At 33.8% G+C, this 9,745-nt stretch overlaps 2 long non-coding RNA genes across 2 annotated transcripts in view; one reads left to right on the forward strand and one right to left on the reverse strand.

The window, feature by feature from the left end:
* LOC127863010 (uncharacterized) overlaps positions 1-4,082 on the reverse strand; it is a 38,031-nt gene extending 33,949 nt beyond the window's left edge. Inside the window, exon 1 of the long non-coding RNA XR_008040896.1 lies at positions 4,059-4,082. This is a non-coding gene — a long non-coding RNA (uncharacterized LOC127863010). The remainder of the gene's footprint in view (positions 1-4,058) is intronic.
* Positions 2,458-9,490, forward strand: LOC127863009 (uncharacterized). The gene is made up of 3 exons (XR_008040890.1): positions 2,458-2,689; positions 7,592-7,783; positions 8,470-9,490. It is a non-coding gene; the product is annotated as an uncharacterized LOC127863009 (long non-coding RNA).
* The last annotated feature ends 255 nt before the right edge of the window (positions 9,491-9,745 follow it).

The following is a 9,745-nucleotide window of genomic DNA, read 5'->3' on the forward strand; positions in this document are numbered from 1 at the left end:
GCTACATGTGTCAAGTTTAACCTTTAATAATCGTTTGCTAAATTTCAAATAGATTCTTTCTAGTTCCTTGGATTTAGTGTAGCCACAGACTTCCGAAGCATAATTTACAATGGAACCAACAAATGCGTCATGTAATTGACACAGTATTTTTGGCTTTAAATCATAGTCATGACATTGAGATAATAAAATATGCATTGCTTTAAATGTTTTACCCGTTAGGTGTTCCTGCTTCAATGTGAAACTTCCAGTATAATTAAAAACAACTCACAGATAGTTCAAATCATTCACAACTTGAATGACATGTCCATTTAAGGTCCAATTTTCATTCGTACATAGTCCGCCTCTTTTCCGACATACTTTTTTTCTCTGTATTTACTTTCAACCCCCATAAATTGCAACTATTATGTAGATTATCAAACCAAGAATAACAAAACAAGTTAAGTATCGGTACCAACATACTTGTTTGTTCTGTTAAACGTGTAATAATTACGCGATTATTCAATTGAAACTGATGTAACCACTCAAACACTCCAAAATACTCTTGTTTGAACACAATTTAAAAGCAACATTGAGGGCGTTGAATTGTGCATTTGAAAGTATGAAGTGTTACAGGACATTAAAGTTTTTTCTGCACTTGAAATGTTTCCGTAGGCGTCCTGAGTAAAGGAGGAAACACGTTTTAAATGTCATTAGACAAGGAAACATGTCAAGAACATGATTGAAAGCTTGTTCTTTTTCGAAATCTCAACGGCAACTTGTTAATGGAAAGTTTTAAAGTATTAAAGAGCATATAACTCTTTTTGTAAATAACAAGGAAACATATTATTTTAAAGTAAACACATCTTATCTAAATGGTAAAGTTTTAGTTTATTGAGATGACTAAATAAATTTAAAATGACTATTGTTCGACATTTTGCATTATGATAAACTTATTTAAGTTAGCTTTACTAAATCGAAACGCTCTCGAGTCCGTCTCCTGGTGTCCTAAAGATCGCAACCACAATGAGCATCGTACATGTGACCTACCGCTCACCATATCCATAACGCAACGGCTACCCATCGAATATCAGGTCGGTTAATGGATAGATGGAGCCTAATATTCAATTGTACCAAGCAATAACTAGTGTGCAAGCAATAATTATGATCATAGAAATTATGTTGTAAATCATTACCACGTTATTTAACATTGACTTTGACGCATTTAGAAATATTCTTAAATGAAACGCATGCAAAAAATGTTAGTTATCTCGAAAAAAATCTATGCGCCGCCGACTAGAAACGATATCGTTAATGTGAACTGTTTTCTGTGAATTGGTTATGAACACTAGTGCGCATTTACCTTATTATGCTCAATATTTGTAATCGCCTAACGGGCTTTTTATGTAAATCTTCGTTCACATATTTTACTTACGACATACATTTCCGAATGAGAACATGAAAGATATTAGACAGTAGGTACGTGAATATGTATTGTATTGAGAACATGAAAGATATTAGACAGTAGGTACGTGAATATGTATTGTATTGAGAACATGAAAGATATTAGACAGTAGGTACGTGAATATGTATTGTATTGAGAACATGAAAGATATTAGACAGTAGGTACGTGAATATGTATTGTATTGAGAACATGAAAGATATTAGACAGTAGGTACGTGAATATGTATTGTATTGAGAACATGAAAGATATTAGACAGTAGGTACGTGAATATGTATTGTATGGAATCAAGCACAACTGATTTTTTTCGCATTGGTGAACGGGTTTTCTTAACTCACGTAAAGACTCATACTATGAATATATATAATTCTAAACGACTCAAATATCCAATCTTCCGCTCATTTCGCTTTGTTGTTTTACATTTCTGCATTTATAATTTTCATTTTTTTTTTAAACACTAATCAATAGACTTCATCGATGAATGCACGATTTAGCATAGACGTACTCAACTACGAACAACTCAACTCAATTGAATCCTCGGAACATGCAATACGTTTTGAGCTAGCATTAAAACACGCAGTCATGGATAAGGCCACACAAATGTTTCCAATAAACCCGTCCGACCCTTATTGATGCAGACTTCAAATTTGTGTTAATATTGCATGTTAAGATTTCGATCAATTTTGCTTAATTTGATCATATTCGAAAAATTAACTTTCTGTGAGTTTTTTTAACCTTATAACGATGAAGGCGTGTCTGAATGTTATCATGTTAATATCTTAACAAGTTCTAAGTTTGTTGACAGGAAATACATAACTTGGTCAAAAGTTAACATCTTCTACAATATTTCTTCAACTTGACCATAAGACATAAGAGCAAATACAAGCTTTCAGACACATACTAGTGCACTAAACGCCCATTTTAAGTGGAAATAAGTGTCTCTAAATGGATAACGCCCCTGAAGTACTCTCCGTCAAAGCGTTGATGTCTTTTGGTACTTAAGACCTTAACTGTCAACTTTATAAGCATAATAAATATCTGAAACGTGTTCCTTACATTCCCATATTCTACTTGGCAATAGACATTGAAGATAGAAAGTGATTCTGTTTTAAACATAAACATGCACATTTCGTTGGTAATATTGGTTATGATGTTGGTTGCTAACTGGAGCGTCGCATATGACTGCACAACACAAAGCTGTCTGACACGTTTGTACAACAGTCGCATCACACGTGCCGAGTATTACACAAGGTTAGTTTGCTTGCATGCATGCTTCTGAAATGCCACTACCAAGCACGTCTTCCTTGGAACAGTGTTGGGGTATTAAAATCATGCTATGAATTCTAAAATGTTCATTTTGTATAAGCTTATATACTGAAGTTGCTATAATATGCATACTGTTCTTCTATATAATATAACCTTAAGGTTTGGTGACACAAAATAGAAAAGCACGAAGGAACTAGGCCCCCGAAAATAAGCGCGAGCGAGTGAAATAAAAGAAATATAGGATCTGGCACGAGTTGTCATATCATACCATATTTTATTAAACAAGTTCAGGAATTTTGTTAGTAAGCGAGCCTTTGGCGAGCTTACTTTTGAATTTCCTGAACGAGTTTAATAAATGACAACGGATGTCAGATCTTTTTATCACTTGCTTTTAAATGAGCAAATTAAATAAATATTTACGCAAACATAATGATAAATCCCGAATTTTGTTTACATCTCGTGACGTCATTTGACGTTGCAAAGTCATTTCAGCAAAATAACAAAGTGCGATTTGTCAATCGAACAAAAAATAAGCCAATGAAAACGCTTGAAAAGTATATTACACATGTGTAAGATATAGAGAATACTAGGTTAGCGTTGAATACAGAGAAGTTTATGTTGCGAAGCTTAGAACGCCGGGAGCGCGAGCCTTGGCGAGCGCTTTCGGTGTTCGAGCCGAGCAACATAAACTTCTCTGTATTCAACGCGAATCCTAGTATTCTATTTATCCCATTTGATTTTTTTTCAACGTGACATTTAACATAACTAGATTTAATAACCTTAGCCTAACAATTAGTTTAATTCATTCTTAAAAATCGCTTAAAATCTAACGAATGTAACCATGCGTAGTGATATAAATGTATAAGTTCTGGTACGCAAAACAGTCTTAAAAAAATTCACACACAAACTGTAAAACTAGTAAAAATATCACCATATGCCTCGATTCAATTTTATGCAGCATGCGAATTGTAACACATTACGACCGCGAAAAGAAGATTTTACTTTACTATAATTCATTTTATTTTCGAAAGAAAATGATCAAAATCCAATTTGGCGGCGATTGCTCCTGACAAAATGATGTCGATGTCAACATAGATTCTACATGTACACTATCGACGAGTAAACAGACAATTGCAGCGACTGACACTTTATTTGACTTAATATGCAGGGCAATACGTTTTCCGACTTCGGACGACGAATTTAATGACGCGCAGAACGTGTTTTTTATAATGTTATGTGTATGCCGTGTGTGATCCAATGCATTAATGGCCCCCATGTTAAAATCATTTCCTCGAGAACAGGGAACGACAAAAGTACAAACAAAAACCAAAACACGTTCGAACTAGTATCTTACCTTTAATTATCCTTTAAAATCCATTTAATAATCCATTTAACTAAATAATTGGCGATTTTGCAACTAGGTTCTTTAATAATTATTTTAGCATAGTTAAATAAAGACCCATCCTATCACTATTTTCAAATGAATTTATGAACTCGATAAACTTTCTGATTCGTCACACGCTACGTCATGTACTCTATGTACATTACTGCTGTTTAAATGAACCGGAGCAGTTTATCAAATAATAGCCGTTGGTAAACTCGGATGCATTTGCAGATTTCTGCATACAAAGATAATTATGTTTAAACTTGCACAATGTTATTTGTCTATGATAAATGCCCTTATTGTGTACAAGAAAATAATTTACTATATAAATACACAAAGAATGGAAAACATTCCAGTACACAACAGATAAATCAGTGGATAATACCCGTGTACAAAATGGGACGTTCCAAATTCCAGTGTGGTACTATTTTTACCATCTTATACTTTACACAGCTCTATGATTAACGTGAATATAATCGGATAGCAAATATTGCAGATTATCTATGAATTGTGTGATATCTGTATGGTTTGTTGTACATTCTTAAATGTCAAAAGTATATGCATGGATTATAAACAATGCACATTACACGAAATAAGGAAAATGTGATAAATTGACAATTCAAATACCGTATGTCGATATACAGTACATGTACATGTAAAATAAGTCGCGTTTATAATAAATCGTCATTTTTGGGGGGTAAAATGACGCAAAAAGTATCATGTTATGACGCCATCAATTAGCTGATTCATTATACGGATGGCGAAAAATTATGTCATATGACTAGATTTAAAGGTTGAACGTCGTATAATTTTGAAGCTAAAGTTTTCTCGACTTTATTAATTATGAAAATCATTCAGTGATAAAGTGAAAAGTAGTCCGTGCACGTGACAGGTATATACCACAGTGTTGAACACAGGCTAGTATGTTACATAAGGTGTTATACCGTCAATGTCGCGTTGAAAATGGGATAAACAAATATTCGTAATGGTTATATTACATGGTAAACAGGGTATGACATGTGATAAATATGTTTTATTCTATTTCCGACATAAGCAGCGGCAAGTTTGTGCCTAACTCTTTCAAATCCATATATTAATAATTTGTCAATAGTTTCCTCCTTATAAAATCGTATTCAGTTTGTCTCTTGACTTGTGATAATGTTTCTTTTTGTTGTCACTTATTATAAAATAAGTGATTCAATGATAGGTCCGCAATCATTTGTGTCTTTTTGTGTTCTTAAATAACTGGAGGTATACCTACAATTATTTTATCTGACCAGCCACTCGCTACATCTTCAGAAAACAAAATTAGATCAATCCGCTGTGATTCTACTACTACTACTACTACTACTACTACTACTACTACTACTACTACTACTACTACTACTACTACTACTACTACTACTACTACTACTACTACTACTACTACTACTTCTACTACCACTACCACTACTTCTACTACTACTACTACTACTACTACTACTACTACTACTACTACTACTACTACTACTACTACTACTACTACTACAACTACTACTACTACTACTACTACTACTACAACTACTACTACTACTACTACTACTACTACTACTACTACTACTACTACAACAACAACAACTACTACTACTACTACGACTACTACGACTACTACTACTAGTACGACTACTAGGCGATGATACGATGGCGACAGTACGATATGACTATCGCATTGTCGCCATCAGACTATCGCACTATCGCCTTCGTATAGTCGCAACGTCGCATTGTTTTCATCGTACTATCGCGTTCTCGCATTCTCGCCATCGTACTATCGCATTGTCGTCATTGTAATGTCGCACTGTCGTCATCATATTGTCGCATTGTTGCCATCGTACTATCGCGTTCTTGCATTATCGCTCTCTGGATGTTAATGTGTAACCACGATTGCCCTAACGGTATTCCGTAGAAATTCAAATATATTTTATATTGCTGTACTCACTGAATTACGGAGAATCTTTATTCGGCGTAGCTGTTTAACGTCACTTTTGACCTTACCCGACCTTTGTAAGTGTGCAATAAAATTCAAATAAAATTTCCCGCTGCTAGACACGAATGAATACACTTCGTGTATTCTATTGGCTAATTTGAGCATACCACCAGAACATTGAAAACATTACCGCGTCTTTGTAACACTATTTTACTGCAAGTTCAGCATGAAACAGTTTTATCTCTAATGAAAAGGCTTGATAGATAGAATAGTTTTACACTCAACTCTTTACATCAATACAGTTTGTGCGTGCACCTTTTATTTTCAGAGGATTGCCAGCGCCAGAGCGTTTGAACTTAAAGGCTATGTTTTCATATTTAGTAATTACTTCCAAATTCCTGTCTGTGTACAAGTATATTTAAGTTCATAAAAGTATCGTTGTTCCCTATTCTGATATTCGTTTTTGCCAAACCATTTTAATAGTTTTCGAAATTGAACATTTAACATGTAAAAGTATAAAGTTTTAAACAAGCCGTCGTTCCAGCAGTGGAAGCGTTTCCTCACTTTAATGCATTGCATTCCAACCCGCAAGGTATCAGGGTCAGTTCGTGGCCAGTAAAATAATCGTTATATAATATAGACGCTATCGCGTGAACTAGGTGAACTGGAATTTTCTTTCGCACAGAAATATGTTAAATGAAGATATTCAGCGATATAATTATGGTATGTCAATAATAGATTCTTAATGTGTTTTCAACAATATCATAAAAAATATAATTTTTGATTAATTTAACAATAATTATTCCACCTTATTGACTAATGTATTAAGCATGAGCGCGATGATTCTCGATACTGTTAATAATCGAATCAAATAGCAATGCGCGACAAACCACTAAAACAGGTTTCTTCGCGTGTGGCCGGTTGACTCATATGTTTTAATTTCACTTCCATTCTTCTTTTGGTTTTCTGTTTTGTATCTATAGGTTTATGACCAGCAATATGTAATATTGTAAAATAAGCCGCGAAAACTCCGCGTAATATCCCGTACTGCGTGTGATGTAGCTAAGCACTGCACAGAAAAGACATTCGCTATCTTTGATTTCATTCATTGAACTCTTTTACGTTTCACCAACTCCAACCACAATCAACGCCGTATATCTTTTTTAAATACATATATGTTTCATTCGAAAAAATGTCGGATTTCTGTTTCACAAAGATTGCAAATATATGATGGAAATGTAAACATGTGAATATAAATATACCATAAACATAATTGATAATACACAGTACGATAATTGATTTTTAAAAAGATCTTGAACAAAATGTCATTCCGAACTGAACTGAAAAAAAAGGGGTAGTAATGATAATGACATCACTCTTAAACTTTGGTGTCTACGCGGCGTTACCCAAGAAGCGCACTGTGGTGTCATCTAGACTATCAGTGGTATCGATCATAACAACTATAGACTAAGATTTTGGGTTGCTTGGGATGTGGAAGCTTTTCATTCAAACTATGTGTGCAGTCCATAATTGATTTCAGGCCGTTGGCGGGTTCCAGTTCACAGAGTAGAAAGAAACGTTTCACTTGCGCTCGTTGCACTGTCTGTCATGCTGGAATAGTTGTGACCACGACTTCCGGTAAAAGATGGCTGATTCACAAAGGCGATAATTACGGCTCGAGCGATAGTTCATCGGATACAGTGATTACTGATGCAGATTATATGAACAGCAGGTGAGTGCTAATTAATGAATAGCAAGAGATAATATTGGATAATAGATGTTCTTGTCTAGCATATTATTACTGACAATAAACGAAATATTCAATCAAACCACCAGGTCCGCAGCTATAATATTTGGTCACGATGTAGAATCAGTGATCTAATACAAAGTTTGTCCAAATTAATATGATAATAGTGTGCCCTGGGCAAATGGTTCATACAAACTTTTAAAGTAGTTTAACATCTATCGAAAACAAAAGGCCGATTAGCACACTAGGACAACCTTGGCGTATACATTTGCGCGTTACACATGTCTTATAGTTATTTTCAAATAAATATAACCATCAAAAGTTGTCGTTTCTTGTTATTTAATGAGTGAGGTTTTCTAACATATTTCTAATTGTTATTTGGATTATTTACGATCAAAAATAAGATGTGAACTGATAAACGGAACAGTTTAAATATTGTTCCTGTTGTGATAATGGCGAACGTTCAATGCATGAAGACGTCATCAATATTGTTATTGTTATTTATTATTGCCAGTTGTATATTTAAGCTTCTCTTTACTTTAAAAAGTGAACAACAATTGAACTTAACAGAATTGAATTAAATTGAATTGAATTGAATAAAGTGACAGTTCCAATACTCCGATAAACATCCTCAAAATAGACTCATTATTTTTTTATATTTAATTACACAGATGGACAAGGGTTCGTAGTACAGACATAGCTCCTGGTCGCACTGTTACCGTAGGTGAAGTCTTGGCTCGCGGCAATCCCGACACTGGATACAACTTGTTGATCGACAACTGTCTACATGCGGCTGATAAGATGTGGCGATTTTTAACTGGAAGACGTTGGTTTTGTTAGAACCATCACGCAAACCAAAGGCGATTTCATTATTATACAGTGTGAACAAACATATATTTAGTTTGATAAGAAAAACGATACTTTTATACATCGATCAGGACAGAATACAGATTTTAAGTCATGCAATTGCAACTGTTTTATTTGTTTTTCAATGTTTACTTCGGAAAAAAACGGAATGAGGTTTTATATTAAATAATATATTTGTCAATGTTTAATCTGTCGTCATAAGTGTATTATATTTTCGACGATGAATGATTTAGCACAAGTTACATGTTATCCTTATAGACTGAGTGTCGACATGTACATTGCGAAGCCGTATATTGTTTTGATTCGAATAGATACTTATATTTGCTAAAATATCAAATTAAATAAGATTTTTTTTAACAAGACTTATCATTATCATAACAGAAAATTATTATTGTACATGGCTTTCAATGACATACATACATTTACATACATTTACATTTATGATTGCATAAAATATTAAGAAATATAAATTTTTGAAATGTATCATTAAGCTTCAATTTACGTCGTTTTCAAGACATTAAAACTTAAATACCCATAAATATATATATTGAGTTTTAATGGTATTGTTTATATACATATGCCTATACCAATATGGACTTAACAGCAATTTGTTAAGTCAACTGCAGAAGACAAATTACAGAAGACAGCTAGGGCTTCGACAATGTTTGAACATTTAACCTGATAGCATTTATAATATCTAAGGCCCATTTATAATGCTTCCTCGAAAATGCAGTCTGTAATTTTATAATTTTAATTACTGTCAATCTGTACAACTTTATGTTTTTCATTATCAGGCATTTATTGTATTAATAAATTAGATCCGTATGAATTCGTTCGTTCTTTTACTCGCGTTATTAACGTTTACAATACATAGGTTATTATTGTCGTAGCGAAAGTGTCTGTCTATCCACATACTAACTACAATTTTGTTGTTTAACCATCAATTCATATTTTGCAATCACTACGTACGTTGTTCAGTTGGTGAGCTTCGTTTATACTCTCATGATCACGTGATGTACAAGCACATTGTGTACACACCGGTCTTACTGACCTGTGTTCTAACGCGAAAGGAATTGTGGG

This window comes from Dreissena polymorpha, chromosome 16 (genome assembly GCF_020536995.1).
Source record: "Dreissena polymorpha isolate Duluth1 chromosome 16, UMN_Dpol_1.0, whole genome shotgun sequence".
In the NCBI taxonomy this organism is placed as follows: domain Eukaryota; kingdom Metazoa; phylum Mollusca; class Bivalvia; order Myida; family Dreissenidae; genus Dreissena; species Dreissena polymorpha.